At 51.9% G+C, this 19,464-nt stretch overlaps 1 protein-coding gene across 1 annotated transcript in view; it reads left to right on the plus strand.

Annotated features, from left to right (window-relative positions):
• The first annotated feature begins 307 nt into the window (after window positions 1-307).
• The window catches only part of LOC110386639 (uncharacterized), a 34,972-nt gene continuing 15,815 nt past the window's right edge, over window positions 308-19,464 (plus strand). Inside the window, exons 1-2 of the mRNA XM_062675861.1 lie at window positions 308-695; window positions 931-1,100. The gene's annotated coding sequence lies outside the window, so the exon portion shown is untranslated. The remainder of the gene's footprint in view (window positions 696-930; window positions 1,101-19,464) is intronic.

A 19,464-nucleotide genomic window follows, 5' to 3' on the forward strand; every position in this document is an offset into this window, starting at 1 on the left:
ATGAATATAAATTAAAATAAGACATGACTTAAAGGTCTCAGTTACCAGGTCATAAAATCCATTACAAATAGGAATAATTCCAGCGCACCCTGGCGGCCGTAGATTACCATTCTCGAATATTTATAGTCTGTGGCATGTCACTTTTTACATCGAAAAAAGTCAGGATCGAAATTTTTGAGCGAGCCATAGTTTGTGGTGATAAAATTAAAAATTTCAAGTAGATTAATTGTCGTAATTGATATAACTAGTTAATATCAGTAAAATAAAGTTGTGAGTGATTGATATAATATACAATTTAGGAACCAGAAGTACCGTAGAATTAAATAAAATTTCGCAACCTCAAAAAACTGTTCTGCTCACAGTAAACACAGTCGGTAGTCTGGCGCTCCGTTTACAACGGGATTTTTGAACGGAACTTGGCGCCAGATTCTACCGAATCTGTGGAAAGGGTATTTTTTTATCATTTCAAAGAAATTTAGGGTAAAACAAAAATCTTAAGTGGAAACACTGTTAAAAATTATGTCGAATATTAGTTTTCTTTATGGCGGGAACGCGAGGAGTGAAGTTGTGTGATTTGTTGTATTTTGTCTATTTAGTGTTTCTTCAGGTTTAAATGTGTAATCATGGCGGTTTATTAACTGTTTAATATCTGTGAAAGAGCATAAATGTGGAAAAATGAAACACACCCGCTGGACGTAAGTTCTCGAGATTCTCCATAAAGTCCACTGAAAAAATCTCAGTAAATGACCACCATTTTACTGAGATTATATTTCACCCCATATCATCTCATCTCATTTCATTTCATTTTGTTTGAGTTTCATTTCATTTCATTTCATGCCATGTTTCATATTAATCAACTTCGACTCATTTCATAATATGATTTTTATTTATAAAAGTTTTCATAAAATTAAAATCAGACTTGACTTAAAGGTCTTAGTTACCAAGTCAAAAAAGTGTCGAAGATTTACGAAGCTTTGGCGTTTGGCGTCCCTCGCCCATTTCCTGTTTGGAAGGCCGTTGGTGTACAACAGAAACAAGAGGATATTATCCGAACATACCAGGCTTCAGCTATCATGACGACTTGGAGTTTATATGCGTTGGTGAGTCTAATAAAATCGAAATTTTTATTAATTGCCGGAAGCTACACCTGCTTCATAGGTAAGCCGTTATGGCTTATCCCAATTGAATTGGGGTACCTATAAGTTTCGCTCTTGCTCATGCATAGCTTGTTGCTAATTTGCTTCTGCTCTGCATTATCTCTCTATCTATCTCTGTTAATATTTGTATGCATTGCTCTGCATTAAGTATAGCAAACAAATATTAGTAAATGCGGACGTGTCTACCACGTGCACCTTTACCATGAAGGAGTGACATCGTGTAACAAGAAGAAACTCGACATTTTGGTTGAGTTCGAACAGTGAAGTACCAGCATTTTTACCGTTTCTGTAGTATAGTACAACTGGATCATGATTGATTGAGATTTCAACTTGGTCTCAAAAGATGGATAGTTGTGTTTATGTTGCGATGTCCATGGGTTCCAATACCTATTTATAGCCAGATGCGCCCCACTAGCTTTGGGAAGACACTGAGCAGTACAACCAGTAGTGTTGTGACAAGGAGACCACTTCTTGAGCCAAAAATAGTTCTGAATTAAATATGAATCAATGACTTGGTGTCTTGACTGAAAACTTTGAACAAAATCAAATTGAAAAACTAGAAATCTTGATTCTATTTTTTATACGCATTTCATATCCGCAACAATCAGACCAGGTGGTATACCGAGCAAAAGCATCATTGTTTTCTACTACCAGTATACTGCTCACTTCACACCAGATCAGGAGCAGTGCACATCCACAACCCAACACATGAAGCCAACATTAGCACTTTCAAAATAAACTAAGTATTGCAGTTCTTTGTCCGGTAGCACTTCAATATTACTACTACACTAGTACTACTACATTACTACACTAGCATCTTCAATATTAAATCTCAACATTATACATTGATTGACATTCTTCACACTTCCACTACTGCATTGGTAACGTGGCAGCTCTGTATTACTACTGACATTATTTTTTTGGACCACACGCTTCACTAAAACTTCATTAAACTCATGAAGCACACTACTCTATAAAACTAAGCATTTATTTGTTACAAGTGCAAGGGAAGGCTGTTGGGTCATGTTTTGTTTTAAATAAATTATTTATGACTATTTAAAATCGCCAATTCTTATTCTGTTGATAGATTTAAATAAATGCTTTTGTAAGATTCAGTTATGACAAAACCCTCCCCAAACAGAGTGAAAGCAATTGACAGCAGTTACCATTTTTTAAGCTGAATGTCCATAACTATTGACAATATTATTGTGGCTAACTAAGTTGTAGTATTTATGGGTTATGGTACCACCAAACACTGATTAGGCTTTACATGACGATTTGTAAATCAGTTTTTTTTGTCAAAGGTTCAATTGTGCTATTTTCATGCAAAATGCTATTTTCATGCATAGTAGGCAGCGGCTTGGCTCTGCCCCTGGCATTGCTGAAGTCCATGGGCAACGGTAACCACTCACCATCAGGTGGGCCGTATGCTCGTCTGCCTACAAGGGCAATAATAATAAAAAATCCCTATGTTAGTGCTAAAATAACTAGCTTCTTGCAACCAGGCAGGATAGTTAATAGACACGTGGGGGTGCGTTCTGGTGGTCGCCCGAGATCGCAAGACTCCGCGAGGAGTGCGTGAGGGCGCGCCGCCGGAGCGCACGCCACCGCCGCCGCCGTCGTCGCGACGCTGCGTTCGCGGAGACGGCGGCCCGGCTGCACGCTGACTGTCGTCAAAAGCAGACGGCGCTGCAGCTGGCCATCGGCGAGGCCAAGAAGCAGAGCATGAAGACTCTCTTGGAGTCGCTCGACGAAGATCCCTGGGGGCGCCCATACAAGATGGTTCGCAGGAAACTGCAGCCGTGGGCGCTCCCGGTGACCGAGCGGCTCCAGCCTCGGCAGCTGCGGGAAATTGTTGCGGCACTCTTCCCGCCGGCAGCGGGGGGGGACTTTGAGCCCCCCCAGATGGACGCCACGTGGGGCACGCCTCCACGTCGCCCCAGCGTTCCCGCTGCCGAGGAGCCCCCTCCCCCTATCACGGGGGCGGAGATCCATGCGGCCGTGTCCAAAATGAGAGCGAAGGACACGGCCCCCGGCCCTGACGGCGTTCACGGCCGGGTCTGGAGCTTGGCCTTCGAGGCCCTAGGGGACCGGCTCGGGGGGCTTTTCGAAGCGTGCCTCGAGTCGGGAAGGTTCCCGTCGAAATGGAAGACGGGCAGACTGGTCCTTCTGCGGAAGGACGGGCGCCCCGCGGACTCACCCGCGGGCTATCGCCCCATCGTGTTGCTGGACGAAGCGGGCAAGATGCTCGAGAGGATCGTCGCGGCCCGCATCGTCCGGCACCTGACCGAGACGGGTCCCGATCTTTCGGCGGAGCAATACGGCTTCAGAGAGGGCCGCTCGACTATCGACGCAATTCTGCGCGTGCGGGCCCTCTCCGATGAAGCCGTATCCCGGGGCGGGGTGGCGATGGCGTTATCCTTAGATGTAAGGAACGCCTTCAACACCCTGCCCTGGTCGGTGATCGCGGGGGCGCTGGAGTATCACGGCGTCCCCGCATACCTCCGCCGACTGATCGGCTCCTATCTCGAGGGCAGGTCGATCCAGTGCATCGGACACGGTGGGGCGATGTACCGCTTCCCCGTCGAGCGCGGTGTTCCGCAGGGGTCCGTCCTGGGCCCCCTGCTGTGGAACATCGGCTACGACTGGGTTCTGCGGGGCGTCATTCGGGGACCCCTCCCCGGGCTCAGCGTTATTTGTTACGCTGACGACACGTTGGTCGTAGCTCCGGGGAGGGACTACCGGGAGTCTGCCCGTCTGGCGTGCGCAGGCGTGGCACACGTCGTCACCAGGATCCGACGGTTGGGGCTCGAGGTGGCGCTCGACAAAACCCAGGCCCTGTTATTTCACGGGCCGGGACGAGCGCCGCCTCTGGGTGCCCACCTCGTGATCGGAGGCGTCCGCGTCGGGGTCGGGGTGACCGGTCTTCGGTACCTCGGCCTCGAACTGGACGGTCGGTGGAGCTTCCGCGCTCACTTCGAAAAATTGGGCCCTCGGCTGATGGCGACAGCCGGCTCTCTGAGCCGGCTTCTTCCAAACGTCGGGGGTCCCGATCAGGTGGCGCGCCGCCTCTACATGGGGGTGGTGCGGTCGATGGCACTATACGGCGCTCCCGTATGGTGCCACGCCCTGACCCGCGAGAACGTCGCGGCGCTGCGACGTCCGCAGCGCGCGATCGCGGTCAGGGCAATCCGAGGATACCGCACCGTCTCCTTCGAGGCGGCGTGCTTGCTCGCCGGGGCGCCACCCTAGGACCTGGAGGCGGAGGCGCTCGCTGCCGATTACCGGTGGCGTAGCGACCTCCGCTCTAGGGGGGAAGGGCGCCCCGGCGAAGGAGTAGTTCGAGCGCGGAGGCTCCAATCTCGGCGGTCCGTGCTGGAGGCGTGGTCTCGCCGCTTGGCGGACCCGTCGGCCGGCCTCCGTACCGTCGAGGCGGTCCGTCCGGTCCTCGCGGACTGGGTGGGCCGCGACCGCGGATGCCTCACCTTCCGGCTGACGCAAATGTTGACCGGCCATGGTTGTTTTGGCCGGTACTTGCACAAGATAGCCGGAAGGGAACCGACGGCGCAGTGCCATCACTGCGCGGACCGCGACGAGGATGACACAGCGGAACACACGCTGGCGCGTTGCTCTGGATTCGACGAGCAACGCGCCGCCCTCGTCGCGGTCATTGGAGAGGACCTCTCGCTGCCGTGCGTCGTGGCTACGATGCTCGGCAGCGACGCGTCCTGGAAGGCGATGCTCGACTTCTGCGAGGCCACCATCTCGCAGAAGGAGGCGGCGGAGCGAGAGAGGGAGAGCTCTTCCCTTTCCGCACCGATCCGTCGCCGTCGAGCCGGGGGCCGGAGGCGGGAATACGCCCGTACGTCCCGGCCCCTGTAGGTGGCGGCCTCCCCCCGGTGAAGGTCAAGGGGCGACCTGAGGGGGTGAGGCCGCGCGGCGCGCTACCAGCACTCTAGCGCGCTGCCGTGGAGTGAATAGAGCGACCGGTCGACGGTGTATCGCGTCCCGACCCGGCAGGCTGGTTCTGGTCCAGCGGGGTATTCCGGGACACCAGCGGCACCGTCTGGGCGGCCCGACGGGCTGCCGTACCGAGACGGCCGACGTTTCAGAGCCTTCGATTCGCCTCGAAGGCTCCGTCGGCTGGGCGTCCTTGGGGTGAGCCGCGCCGTCTGGTTGTAGTGTTGACCGCGGTAGCCCCCCTACCTCATCCGGGTTCTGACCTCGGAGGGGATCGGACGTCGGGTGTAAGAGTGCAGAGGAGTCGTTTAGTGGGTGGGCTCTAAAATCCTTGGGCCCGCGGTCTGCTCACAACACCATGCAGATCGTTGAGTCTCACATACCCCGCGCGCCCCTTTTGCGCGGGGACCTCGTAGGAGGTTCGGCCCTCTACCCGAAAAAAAAAAAAAAAAAAAAAAAGGATAGTTAATAGATACTATAATATATGGTAATAAAGAGATGCATATATAATACAGCTTAGGCTTTTCTTTTCAGTATCCAGACCCTACGTGCCACAGAAATTGGGCTGACTGATAGAAATAATTGTAAAAGAATTTCTTTTATTCCAGGTCACCCCATGTACAATTTCCTATCGATGTCAAGGCACCCAGGTTAGAAGCAGGCATCGATACATCAGAAAAAGGCTTCCTTCGCATCAAACCTGGGACAACTGAGCTGACTTTCGTCGTGAGCCACAACTTTAGGCTGACTTCACTCGAAGAGGGACTGTGTGACACAGAGACACATCAAGTAATTTTAGAAACAATTAATTTATCTAGAATTTCATTTGCTAAACCGCCCTTTGTGAAAAGAATTAAGAGGGTTTTCAAACTACTGAGTGATGATCAGTTTGAAGCAACATTGTATATAGAAACTGATACTACACCAATGAGTGAACATTTGAAAGCAGCTTACAAAAAACTTCAATATATTTTATTTTATTATACACATACAACTATAGCATTATCTGTCATTGGGAGCTTTCAAGTAAGACAATTCAGATTCCTTCCACATTCTATTAAAACCTTAGATAAAGGAGTCTAGTGTATGATATAGTTTATAGGGAGGGGTCTTGTGAGGCTCATTCATTACTGACAGCAAAACAGTTTATTAGTGCCCTTGATGTAAACATCACAGCTAAGGCATCAGATATTTTGAAAGCTATTTATTCAATATTATGATGAAGACTGGAAAACGATTGACTTATTAAAAAAAATATTGTTAAAAGTTATAGATACCATTACATTAAAAAACTGATTTTTATGTAAAAATTCAACCTGTGTTCCAAGGTTGAATTTTTAGTGTCTGTTAATTGTTGAACAATGTCTTATTTATTCAGAATAAAATAAAGGTATATTATAAGCGGTGAAAAAATATTGGAATAGATAGGAATATTGCGTGGCACATGTGAGTGAACAAGACAATGTTAACAGCTATTCATGTTTTACACATAAGCTCTCTCTCACACACACACACACACAAAAACAACATCAAAATGATTTTCATGAAATGTTTAGATGTAAAATTTTCAAGGGTTTTTCAGTAGTATTTTCCATATATTGTGTTTCTCATGTTGAACACATTTCATATTAAAGAAAATATTGGTCGCTAGTAGTATCCACGACTTTATCCATTTAAACTCCAGTATTCGTTTATAACTGCATTGTACAATAATTGAGAGCCACTCGTTCTTTAAACCTCGTTCAGAGACGCCGATATTTCTTGCAAAGATTATTGAAATTTCCTGGTGTTTAATTCTTCTTGTTTCTTAATCGGAGTTCCGTTGGAATAACGATCGTAAGCCCGGGTTGCCGTCGTGCTACCACTTACTGAGCACGGAGGAGTCTGCTGTCGCATGGTTGCCGAGACATTTAACGCAACGTGGGCGCTCGTGGCAATTAGGCGACGAGTGCCCGTAAAGTTGGCATCGGTGGCACTGCCCGGGAGTGTCACGTTTATAGGGGGCTTCGACCGTTCCCCCAGATAGGCTCGCGGCGGACTCGTACTCCATTTCTGACTCGATGTCGGAGCCGGAGCAAGCGGCCTCGGAGGACGCGATTGATACTGCGGGCGCGGGTGGGGAGGGGAAAGCGGCGACTCTGGGAGTACCGACGGGACATTCGCGGCGGCGGCAATCGGTGCATGGGGGTTCGAACCTAGGCTGGCCTTGTAGGCCTCGAAACGGGACATGTCCGGGCAGAATTCGCGGACGAATAGTGAGAACAGCGCGCTGTCCTCGTCCGTCATTTTAAAGGGGTGCCCGGGGGTCGGGGGCGTCCCCGGGACATAAGTCCCGGGGACGCCGAATTACATAAGTAACTCACCTTTCGGCGAATTACATAAGTAATTCGCCGAAAGGTGAGTCCTCTGAATGGGGTTTGACCCCCCTGCGCTGTACTAGTCAGCAGTGATTTGCAGGGGGGGGTGCCTATGCCGTGAAAACGACAATCAGCAGGGAATTGGGATGGAACTTGGAAAGGTGGGACCCCACTAGGTTGTGAGAATGCCATAACAAGCGCTGAACGTAACGGGTTTTTTGTCTTGAAAAAGACATTTTTTGAGTTTTGGTTTGCAAAGCGAAACAAATTCGCACTGTGTTTTCACGACTCAAGGTCGCGACGCCAGCGACAGTGCTTCGAGAATGCAAAACTCGGTGTGTTCGGGGTCCGCTTATTTGTGCATCGGCCAGCAGCTCTGCCTTGTCATCGTCATCGAAAGCCGGTGGTTGGCCTGAAGGGCGTACGAGGGGAGGCATAGTAGCGGTAGTTTCGGATTTGAGAGTCCTAGCTAGTCGCCAGTATGCTTGGTGTGAGGGCGCGAGTTCTTCTAAGTAACTATCCCAGTTTTCGTTTCGGGCGTCGCTTAGGCGGGATTTGACCTCCCGCTGTAAGCGACGCATCCGAGTCCGGTTTGAATCCGTGGGATATCGATCGTAGGCCCGGATTGCCGCGTTTCTAACTCTTACGAGGTCCCTAAGATCGGGGGAAAGTCTGATGCGGTGGAAGCAGTCCTCCACATCGACTTGCTTTGAAGATCTTATGATCGCCGTCGAGACGTGTTCAGTGAAGATGATTATGGATTCGACGGTGTCCTCGGGGGATGGAGTTGAATCCGGGCCGCAAGGGAGGATTGGTGGAGCGGTGTCAGCTAAGCACGTGCCCAGCTTCTTCCAATCCACCATGGTCCTCGTATCTGGTTCGCGGTTGAGTGGGCGACCGAGCTGCATGACGACAGGTCGGTGGTCTGAGTCGAGTTCTGACATTGCCTCGATGGAGCGCAAGCGCAGAGTTACGTTCCTCAGCAGTGCCAGATCTATTGTGCTCGGACGACGCGCGGCGTTGTACGGATAGCACGTGGGGGTCGGAGGGTTGAATATCTCGAATGTGAGGTCGTCTATGAACGCGTCGAGACGCCTACCGTTCACATTCGTGCGATGGCAGTTCCACCTAGTGTGGTGGCAATTTAAATCGCCTGCCAGGATGACCGCGTCCCCCATACCGAACAGTGTCTCGAGGTCACTGCTCAGGAGGGGTTTGTCAGGGGGGAGATAAACGGATGCGATGACGATCGGCTGGTGTCCCGTCAGCGCGATGCGGCACACTGACGCCTCGATATGTAAGAGCGAGGGAGTATCGAGAGGGACGCAGTGCAGGGCCCTCCTATAGTAAATGACAGTCCCGCCCTTGCGGGTGGAGAGTCTGTCATTCCTAACCATGACTTAATTCGCGACTTTGGGGTCGCGACGCGAGGGCTTTAGGAAGGTCTCCTGCACCAGAAGGATGTCGATGAGATTGTCACGTAGAAACTCATAAACCTGGTCGCGCTGACGCGCGAGTCCGTTAGCATTGTAGAATGCTAACTTCAAGGAATGGGGTTTTAATCTCGCGTTGCACGCCATCGATTACCGGTGATTAAAACAGCGTGCGCTGGACGGACTCGATGACGTCCATATGTTCGAACGTCGCGTATAGGCGGTCGTCGGCCGTGACCGCCCTGCGCATGGCGTCGGCGAATGAACGCATGCGGTCTATGTTTATAGCGGCGATGTAATCTCGTATGATCGAGAAGTCGTTTGAGTGCGCGGGGGCGGGGCGAGGCGCGGGACCGGGGGCGGGGCGCGGCGCGAGTAGCGGTTGCGGCGCGTACCGCGGTTGGGGTGCCGGTGTCGTTCCTGCCTTCGTGAACGGCAACGGTTTCGCCCACGCGGAGACGGTGGGCACCGGAGCCGGTACAAAAAGCCGGTTTCGGCGCGCGGGGCGCCGAAGTCTTTGGGCCAGCGGTTTTGGGGGGCGCGTTTGCCGGGCGCTTTCGTGGAGCCTTGGGGCATCCACGGTAGTTGGCCGTGTGTCCCTGCTTGCGGCAGAGTACACAGCTCGGCGGCTCCGTCGCTGTCTCCTTTACGCGCGAGCAATCGGTGGTCGCGTGATCGTCTAGACACTTCACGCAACGCGGTCGCGCGTTGCAGTTACGCGCGGAGTGGCCATAGAGTTGGCAACGGTGGCACTGCCCGGGAGTGCCGCGTTTGTAGGGGTCTCTACGGTGACCCCCGATAGGCCGCACACGGTGCGGAGACATGAGGCAATTTTCTTGCCCTCCGGTGTGGGTTCTAGTGGTACGAGCACCATATCATACGCGAATTTGTCGCGCCCGCTGTGCATCCGGTGCACACTTATGACGGGGTAGGACTGACCTACCAGGTCATTCTTAATTTGCTCGACGTCGAGCTCTTTTGGGACTCCGCGTATTACGACGCGGAGTTCACGCTCCTCCTGGAGCGCATAGGTGTGATAACCTATGCGTTCCTTGCGGAGGTACGCGGTCAACGACCTATGGTCGTCGGATGTTTCAACCTTGATCTGAATTCCATGCGGGATTATTCCTCGCATGGACGACATTGATCTTTTGGGCCTTAAGGGCCAGGGACACGCGATCCCAAGAAGACTTTTCCCGCAGGATGACCGGCGGCGGCGCGGGAACTTTTCGGACGGGCGCGGGCCCGGGGCGCGGCGAGGGGAGTCCGGGGTTATGACGGTCTTAGGCCGCAACGCGTTCGCGGCCTTGGGTTGTTTAGGCGCCGTGGGCGGGTCCACAGCGCGGGCGCGTTTTTTGCCGCGCGCGACGGTGGTGAACCCTTCCGAGGTTCCCGGTTGGGGACTTGCGGCGGACTCGTACTCCATTTCCGACTCGGAGTCGGAGCCGGAGCTAGCTTCGGAAGACGCGATCGACGCGGGTGCGGGGGTGGGGGGCGACATCGGCGAGTCACGGAGGTCCGGCGCGGGGGGCGATAGCGGCGAGTCGCGGAGTGCCGGCGCGTCAAGGCCGACCTTGTAGACTTCGAACCGTGCGATGATGTCCGGACAGAAGTCGCGGACGAATTTTAAAAAGAGCGCGCCGTTGGCGTCACTCATGGTGACGTGTGCCCGGGGGGGGCGTCCCCGGGACTTAAAGCAAACTCGCCGAAAGGCGAGTCCCCTGAGTGGGAGTTATACCCCCTGCGCTGTACTTGCCAGCAGTGATTTGCAGGGGGGGATGCCTATGCCGTGAAAACGGCAGTCAGCTGGGATTGGGGTGGAGAGTTTGGGAAGGTGGGGCCCCACTGGGTTGTGAGTGCCACAACAAGCGGTGATCGCAGTGGGGTTTAGTCTCTAAAGAGACTTTTTTGCACGACGGATAAATATAATATATTTAATAAATGGTAATGAATGAAAGTGAATGTGAAATTGTCGTTTTCGATTGCAGAACTACGAACTCGAAATACGCTTTACTGATTCAAGGTCGCGATGCCAGCGACAGAGCGTCCGGAATGCAAAACAAAGTCGCGATCAAAGCGACAACGACGATGTCGTGCAAACCAAACACACAATCGCGACAGCAGCGACAATTTCTCAGGAAAACGCGTCCGGGCTCAACAGCGTTGCGATCGGAACTGACACAATGTTTTTTTTTTTTTTTCCTACCTAAGCTGATAGCCCTAGCGGCTATGTCAGCGTAACCCTAACTTTAGTAGGTGAGCTCACGGGGCTCAAACCTGACGATGTTGCTAACACGAACCCTAGCAAGAGCCGTGCTTCGCAGAATCTACCACCGGATCGTAAACGCGACCCACTGAGAAGATCCGGCGAGAAACTCAGTGGGCTGTGTCTGAGAGTTAATTTACTCGTCGAGCCCTTCGTCGCAAGCGACGGGTTCGACGAGAACGGTGACCGGTGCTTGAAGTACCTAAAAGCACCGTTAGTGGATCGGGAGGATCCGAGATGACGTGTTTTGGGCGACGTCGACTGCTTTCCATTCTGTCCGCAGGATCGGGAATGTAGTTACCGGCGGCCACGATGAGAGGGTTCTCGTGTCGTGCCGCTTTATCGAAGTGGCGCGTAGACGCCGACTGCATATACTTACTGGTGGACTCTAAGTCCAGGTCGTCATGGAGGTCGACGTTCCTGACGAACCACGGGGCTCCGACGGCTATCCTGCAAAAACGGGATTGAATGACTTGGAATGATTTTAAGTGTATGCGGGCCGCGTGAGCGAACACTACACTTGCATAGGTCATGACGGGGCGTATGCAAGTTTTGTAGAGTGTCACCTTATTTCTAAGGGACATTTTACTTCGCCTACATATCATCGGGTAGAGACGTCCTAGAAGGAAGGCGGCACGGTCGCGTACCGTCTTGATGTGGGGGCGGAATGTCATCCTACTGTCGAGGGTGACGCCTAAATATTTGACCTTCGGGGCCCACGGTATGGGCTGGTCGAACATCGTGATTGGGCGAACGGCGGGGGCGGGGTTATTGACGCGCCTAGTCGGGAGGGGGATGCTCAGCGTGGTGTTCGGAGGGCGACCCCTTTTGAAGAGCACCGCTGTGCTTTTCGTGGGGTTGATGTCGATGCGCCACTTCCGGAACCACTGTCCCATGGTGGTAGCTGCGGTCTGAAGTCGTCGATGAAGCAACGCCTTCTTCCTACACGAGTAGTAGATGGCGGTGTCATCGGCGAAGAGCGCCAGATGGGTCTCCGGAGACCGGGGTATATCGTTGATATACAAACTGAATAGTAACGGGGAGAGGGCGGAGCCTTGCGGGACTCCGGCTGTGACGTGACGGGGTCGGGAACGCGTTCCCTCGACTCGATATCGGAACGAACGGTTCGACAAGTAGTCTCGTATGATGAGCACGAGTCTGTCTGGCACTCCCATGTTATACAGTTTGTATATCAAACCGTTGTGCCAGACTTTGTCGAACGCCTTCGCTATATCGAAGAAGAGGGCTCCTGTCGGAATGAGTTTCCGCCTGTTCAGCCCTAGTAAGATGTGCTCCGTGAGGCGGTGCACTTGATGGACGCACGAGTGTCTGGCGCGGAATCCAAACTGCTCGTCTATAAGAATTTTATTCGCGGATACGAAGTCCCAGAGGCGTTTACGAAGGAGCCGTTCGTATAGTTTGCCTATCGCCGGGAGGAGACTGATGGGGCGGTAACTCGCGGTTTCGTTCTTCGGTTTGCCCGGCTTGTGTATGCCGATAACGTCCGCTTCTTTCCACGCCGCGGGAAAGATGCAATTCGTCATAGCAGCATTTAATATGGTGGCCAACATCGTTATCAGTTGGGCTGGTAACAGTTTAAGCGCGCGGTTGCGGATGCCGTCGGAGCCGGGAGCTTTCCGTGGTTGCAGGCTATCGATCGCCTCCTTGACCTCGGAAGTGGTAATGGGGGGTAACGCGTCCGAGGGCGGCAGGGAAGCTCTGCGCTCGACCTCCCTGTCGACGAACTCGGTGTGTTCGGGGTCCGCGTGTTGAGTGCTGGTGGTGCACTGCTCTTGCAGTGCATCGGCCAGCAACTCTGCCTTGTCATCGTCATCGTAAGCCGGTGATTGGCCTGAGGGGCGTACGAGAGGCGGCATAGTGACGATAGTTTCGGACTTGAGGGTCCTAGCTAGTCGCCAGTATGCTCGGTGAGTGGGCGCGAGCTCTTCTAAATAACTATCCCAGTTTTCGTTTCGGGCGTCGCTCAAGCGGGATTTGACCTCTCGCTGTAAGCGACGCATCCGAGTCCGGTTTGAATCCGTGGGATATCGATCGTAGGCCCGGATTGCCGCGTTTCTGATTCTAACGAGGTCCCTAAGATCGGGGGAAAGTCCGATGCGGTGGAAGCAGTCCTCCACATCAACTTGCTTTGAAGATCTTGTGATCGCCGTCGAGACGTGATCAGTGAAGATATTTATGGATTCGACGGTGTCCTCGGGGGATGGAGTTGAATCCGGGCCGCAAGGGAGGATTGGTGGAGCGGTGTCAGCTAAGCACGTGCCCAGCTTCTTCCAATCCACCATGGTCCTCGTATCTGGTTCGCGGTTGAGTGGGCGACCGAGCTGCATGACGACAGGTCGGTGGTCTGAGTCGAGTTCTGACATTGCCTCGATGGAGCGCAAGCGCAGAGTTACGTTCCTCAGCAGTGCCAGATCTATTGTGCTCGGACGACGCGCGGCGTTGTACGGATAGCACGTGGGGGTCGGGGGGTTGAATATCTCGAATGTGAGGTCGTCTATGAACGCGTCGAGACGCCTACCGTTCACATTCGTGCGATGGCAGTTCCACCTAGTGTGGTGGCAATTTAAATCGCCTGCCAGAATGACCGCGTCCCCCATACCGAGCAGTGTCTCGAGGTCACTGCTCAGGAGGGGTTTGTCAGGAGGGAGATATACGGATGCGATGACGATCGGCTGGTGTCCCGTCAGCGCGATGCGGCACACTGACGCCTCGATATGTAAGAGCGAGGGAGTATCGAGAGGGACGCAGTGCAGGGCCCTCCTATAGTAAATGACAGTCCCGCCCTTGCGGGTGGAGAGTCTGTCATTCCTAACCATGACGTAATTCGCGACTTTGGGGTCGCGACGCGAGGGCTTTAGGAAGGTCTCCTGCACCAGAAGGATGTCGATGAGATTGTCACGTAGAAACTCATAAACCTGGTCGCGCTGACGCGCGAGTCCGTTAGCATTGTAGAATGCTAACTTCAAAGAATGGGGTTTTAATCTCGCGTTGCACGCCATTGATTACCGGTAATCAAACCAGCGTGCGCTGGACGGACTCGATGACGTCGATGTACTCGAACGTCGCGTTTAGGCGGTCTTCGGCCGTGACCGCTCTGCGCATGGCGTCGGCGAATGCACGCATGCGGTCAATGTTTATCGCGGCGATGTAGTCGCGAATAATTGTAAAGTCGTTTGAGTGCGCGGGGCCGGGGCGAGGCGCGGGACCGGGGGCGGGGCGCGGCGCGAGTAGAGGTTGCGGCGCGTACCGCGGTTGGGGTGCCGGTGTCGTTCCTGCCTTCGTGAACGGCAACGGGGTTTCGCCCACGCGGAGACGGTGGGCACCGGAGCCGGTACGAAAGCCGGTTTCGGCGCGCGGGGCGCCGAAGTCTTTGGGCCAGCGGTTTTAGGGGGCGCGTTTGCCGGGCGCTTCCGTGGAGCCTTGGGGCATCCACGGTAGTTGGCCGTGTGTCCCTGCTTGCGGCAGAGTACACAGCTCGGCGGCTCCGTCGCTGTCTCCTTAACGCGCGAGCAATCGGTGGTCGCGTGATCGTCTAAGCACTTCACGCAACGCGGTCGCGCGTTGCAGTTACGCGCGGAGTGGCCATAGAGTTGGCAACGGTGGCACTGCCCGGGAGTGCCGCGTTTGTAGGGGGCCTCTACGGTGACCCCCGATAGGCCGCACACGGTGCGGAGACATGAGGCAATTTTCTTGCCCTCCGGTGTGGCTTCTAGTGCTACGAGCACCATATCGTACGCGAATTTGTCGCGCCCGCTGTGCATCCGGTGCACACTTATGACGGGGTAGGACTGACCTACCAGGTCATTCTTAATTTGCTCGACGTCGAGCTCTTTGGGGACTCCGCGTATTACGACGCGGAGTTCACGCTCCTCCTGGAGCGCATAGGTATGATACCCTATGCGTTCCTTGCGGAGGTACGCGGTCAACGACCTATGGTCGTCGGATGTTTCTACCTTGATCTGAATTCCATGCGGGATATTCCTCGCATGGACGACATTGATCTTTTGGGCCTTAAGGGCCAGGGACACGCGATCCCAAGAAGACTTTTCCCGCAGGATGACCGGCGGCGGCGCGGGAACTTTTCGGACGGGCGCGGGCCCGGGGCGCGGCGACGGGGTTGCGCGGCGAGGGGAGTCGGGTGAGACCACGACTTTAGGCCGCGACGCGTTCGCGGCCTTGGGTTGTTTCGGCGCCGCGGACGGTTCCACGGCGCGGGCGCGTTTTTTCCCGCGCGTGACGGTTTTGAACCCATCGGAGGTTCCGGGTTCAGGGCTGGCGGCCGACTCGAACTCCATTTCCGACTCGGAGTCGGAGCCGGAGCTCGATGCCGCGCAAGACGCGATCGACGCGGGCGCGGGGGTGGGGGGCGACATCGGCGAGTCGCGGAGTGCCGGCGCGGGAGGCGATAACGGCGAGTCGCGGATGATAATCGCGGCGGCGGCGGATGAACCATCGGGGTTCGATTCTAGCGTGGCCTTGTAGGCCTCAAAACGGGACATAATGTCCGGGCATATTGCACGAACTGCGCGAATAGCGCGCTGTTCGTGTTCATGTTGGTTTTCTTGCCCGGGGGGGGCGTCCCCGGGACTTAAGGCACACTCGCCGAAAGACGAGTCCCCTGAGTAGGAGTTCACCCCCTGCGCTTTACCAGCAACAAGGGGGGGGAGTGCCTTTGCCGTGAAAACGGCAGTCGGCTGGGGATTGGGGTGGAAGTTGGGAAGGTGGGGCCCCACTGGGTTGTGAGTGCCACAACAAGCGGTGATCGCAGTGGGGGTTCAGTCTTTAAAAAGACTGTTTTGCACGCCGATAGATAAATAAATTTAATAAATGAAATGAGTGAATGATAAATGAGTTGTCGTTTCGAGTGCAAAACTACGAACACGAAATACGCTTTACCGATTCAAGGTCGCGATGCCAGCGACAGAGCGTCCGGAATGCAAAACAACGTCAACGACAATGTCGTGCAATCCAAACACACGATCGCGACAGCAGCGACAATTTCTCGGGAAAACGCGTCCGGGCTCAACCGTGTTGCGATCGGAACTGACACAATCTGTTTTTTTTTTTTTTTTTTTTCCTACCTAAGCTGATAGCCCTAGCGGCTATTTCAGCGTAGCCTTAACTTTAGTAGGTGAGCTCACGGGGCTCAAACCTGACGATGTTGCTAACACGAACCCTAGCAAGAGTCGTGCTTCGCAGAATCTACCACCGGATCGGAAACGCGACCCACTGAGAAGATCCGGCGAGAAACTCAGTGGGCTGTGTCTGAGAGTTAATTTACTCGTCGAGCCCTTCGTCGCAAGCGACGGGTTCGACGAGAACGGTGACCGGTGCTTGAAGTACCTAAAAGCACCGTTAGTGGATCAGGAGGATCCGAGATGACGTGTTTAGGGCGACGTCGACTGCTTTCCATTCTGTCCGCAGGATCGGGAATGTAGTTACCGGCGGCCACGATGAGAGGGTTCTCGTGTCGTGCCGCTTTATCGAAGTGGACACAATCTGAAAGTCTGAATGCTCTTTTATACAGATTGACTCGAGCGGTGTTTTGCCGTAACGAGAGCGCTTAGAATGCACCCTTGATCTGTGTGTTATTTTAACGAGACCACTATATAACTTTCCCAATTGCTTGTTTATAATGTTACTATACATTTCATTAAAATGTTCTGTTTAATTCTACGTTGCCTACGGTTTTATGATTTAATAATAATATTTTATCATCTTGATTATTGAAACCATTTATGATGTCATTATTGGTTTTATTTTTAAACCTATTTCTGTTGCGAGTTTGTCGCATTTGTTATTCGTCTATACAAAGTCTTAGTTTTCTATGGGTAGAATCACTAGTCTTCGCAGGACTCTGCCCAAGGTTCTCTAATGTCTACGTTCCAGCTGTTTCGTGTGACGGTGTCATACTCTTCAAACGTTCCTGACGTGGCTACCGGACCACCTAGCAATAATTAGTTCGGGATCGTTCGCAGTGTCCGAGACGTGGGTGTGTGACTTTTCACTGTAAATTCCACTTCTTGACTTCCGGTATTGCTGTTCACGCCATTTTTCAAAGTTCGTGAATGGTGCTCCGGAAAAGATAAACCTCCAGGCGATCGTTTGTTTTGCTGCTTCTTTCGCTGTTGCGTTGTCGATGGCTTAGCGCGATTCCATTACCGTTCCTTTCAGGCTGGTGCCGTTGTCCGACCTATCCACGTCGAACAACCTTGGGTGGTTGCTTGCTCGGTATCGCTACTCATAATCCCTTTAAGGTATGGGACACGAGGTCTCACGACTCGAGCTCAATGAATACGGTGACCTAAGTTTTGGATGTTGGTGGTAGCTACCAGTAGCAAGTGCATTAGTCTACTGGTAGATGCGTAGGACGTATCTGGGCGTCGACGGTGACTCGTCGTGACGAGTCGAGCAGGAGGGTAACTAACTACCCTTAGGTTAGCGGCGGCTACGAGCAGCGCGTCGTCGCTGAGGCGGCGGTGCTGCTCGTAAGTGCACAAACGTCATCCTCCTATGAAGCCGCGGTAGGGTCGCGCGTCCCTGTGGGGGGGGGGGGTTCGAGGTCTAGTGCATGTTGACCGACGTGGTGGAATGCTATTGAATTGTTGTTAAGGCGAGACGCCGGGGCTTGTCGCTGGTGACAAACCAGGAGCCGAAGCCGGCAGAAGCAACGTGCTTAGTCCGATGAGTCCTCCTGGTCGCAGTAGTGACGTGAGGCAGCAATTTGAAGTGCGTACTATTAAAGTGGGCCCGAGCAACGGTGCACACAACTTCATTCGACGCCTGTCTGAGTACAAATTCAGCTGCGACGTATTACTGGAGTTTACACTTTGCACACACACACACACACACACACACACACACACACACACACACACACACACGCACACACACACACACACACACACACACCATATATATAAATTAAAATCTATCAGCAATTGACGGGGTTGAAGGGATAACTACGAGTAATTACTACGTTACTTTTTAATCTTTAATTATACTCGTATAGTATTTAATTTTAAATTAAAATTTGAATCCGATAGCGCTAATAGAAATTTACAGTTTAATATAAAAAAAAATAAACCTAAAATAATAACTCAATGAAAAGTCATCATTACTTCTATCTATTCCAAAAACTGTCTCTTTATGTTATTAGTTAATGTCATAAAAATGCGAAATATCAATTTATGTGATGTAGTCTTTTTACTAAACTCATATGCTAAATGGGGTGTGACGATGAGATGCAACACAGTTTGATGTTTAATGTGTGATAAACTTATAAACATTTGTTATGGGAAAGAAAACTTTTGTTTGCTAACGTTTGATTTCACTACTAATTAACCTGTCAATTATTCGTTCTGGTGCTTGAATAAGATCGATTGGACAAAAATTATTCATTGTGGAAATTGTTGTTAAATGCAGTGTCTTATATTCATTTATGAATATCCATTCGAAAAACAGTGTGATAATCTCAACATTAAATTAATTCATAAAAAAATGATTATATCAAATGTATGACCTGTGACTGTTTTCCTTCAAATTACATACATTAACTGTTTCATAAATAGTTAATTATCTACGTAGATAAATAAGTAAGACAGGTCCGAAACGTAAACAGTATTATTATTTCTATTAATTTTCTTGGTTGGTTTTTATTTTTGTTATTGATTGAATAATATTGTAAGAGTTTGTTACATTTTCTATTAAATGTTTTAAAAAGTTTATATGTTTGGTTTTATTTATTTTGAGCTTGTTTCCTTACTCAAACAGATTCATTAAAAATGAACACGTTGAATGCGTTATGCGGTTTTAAAGACCCCAAGCGTTTTTTTTTTTTTTTTTTTTTATTGTATGGGTGGACGTGCTCACGGCCCACCTGGTGTTAAGTGCTTACCGCAGCTCCAGCAGACGTCTACAGCGTAAATGCCGCCACCCACCTTGAGATATGAGTTCTAAGGTATCAGTATAGTCACAACGGCTGCCCCGCCTTTCAAACCGAAAGGCGTTACTGCTTCACGGCCGAAATAGGCGGGGTGGTGGTACCTACCCATGCGGACTCACAATATGCAGGCTGCCTCACTGCGCCTAACAATGTCATTTTATTCGAAGAACTAAACGAACGAAGTTTGTCTCGATAAGATTGATTGTGTCTCAAGTGAACTAATTTTTTCTTTCTTGTGAAATACGTACCGTAGAGTGGAGCTATTTTGGAAGATGAGTGCTACTTGAGACACTGAGCGGTACCTAGCAGATTTGCCCAAGAATTT

The sequence above is a fragment of the Bombyx mori genome, chromosome 24 (assembly GCF_030269925.1).
Source record: "Bombyx mori chromosome 24, ASM3026992v2".
NCBI lineage: Eukaryota > Metazoa > Arthropoda > Insecta > Lepidoptera > Bombycidae > Bombyx > Bombyx mori.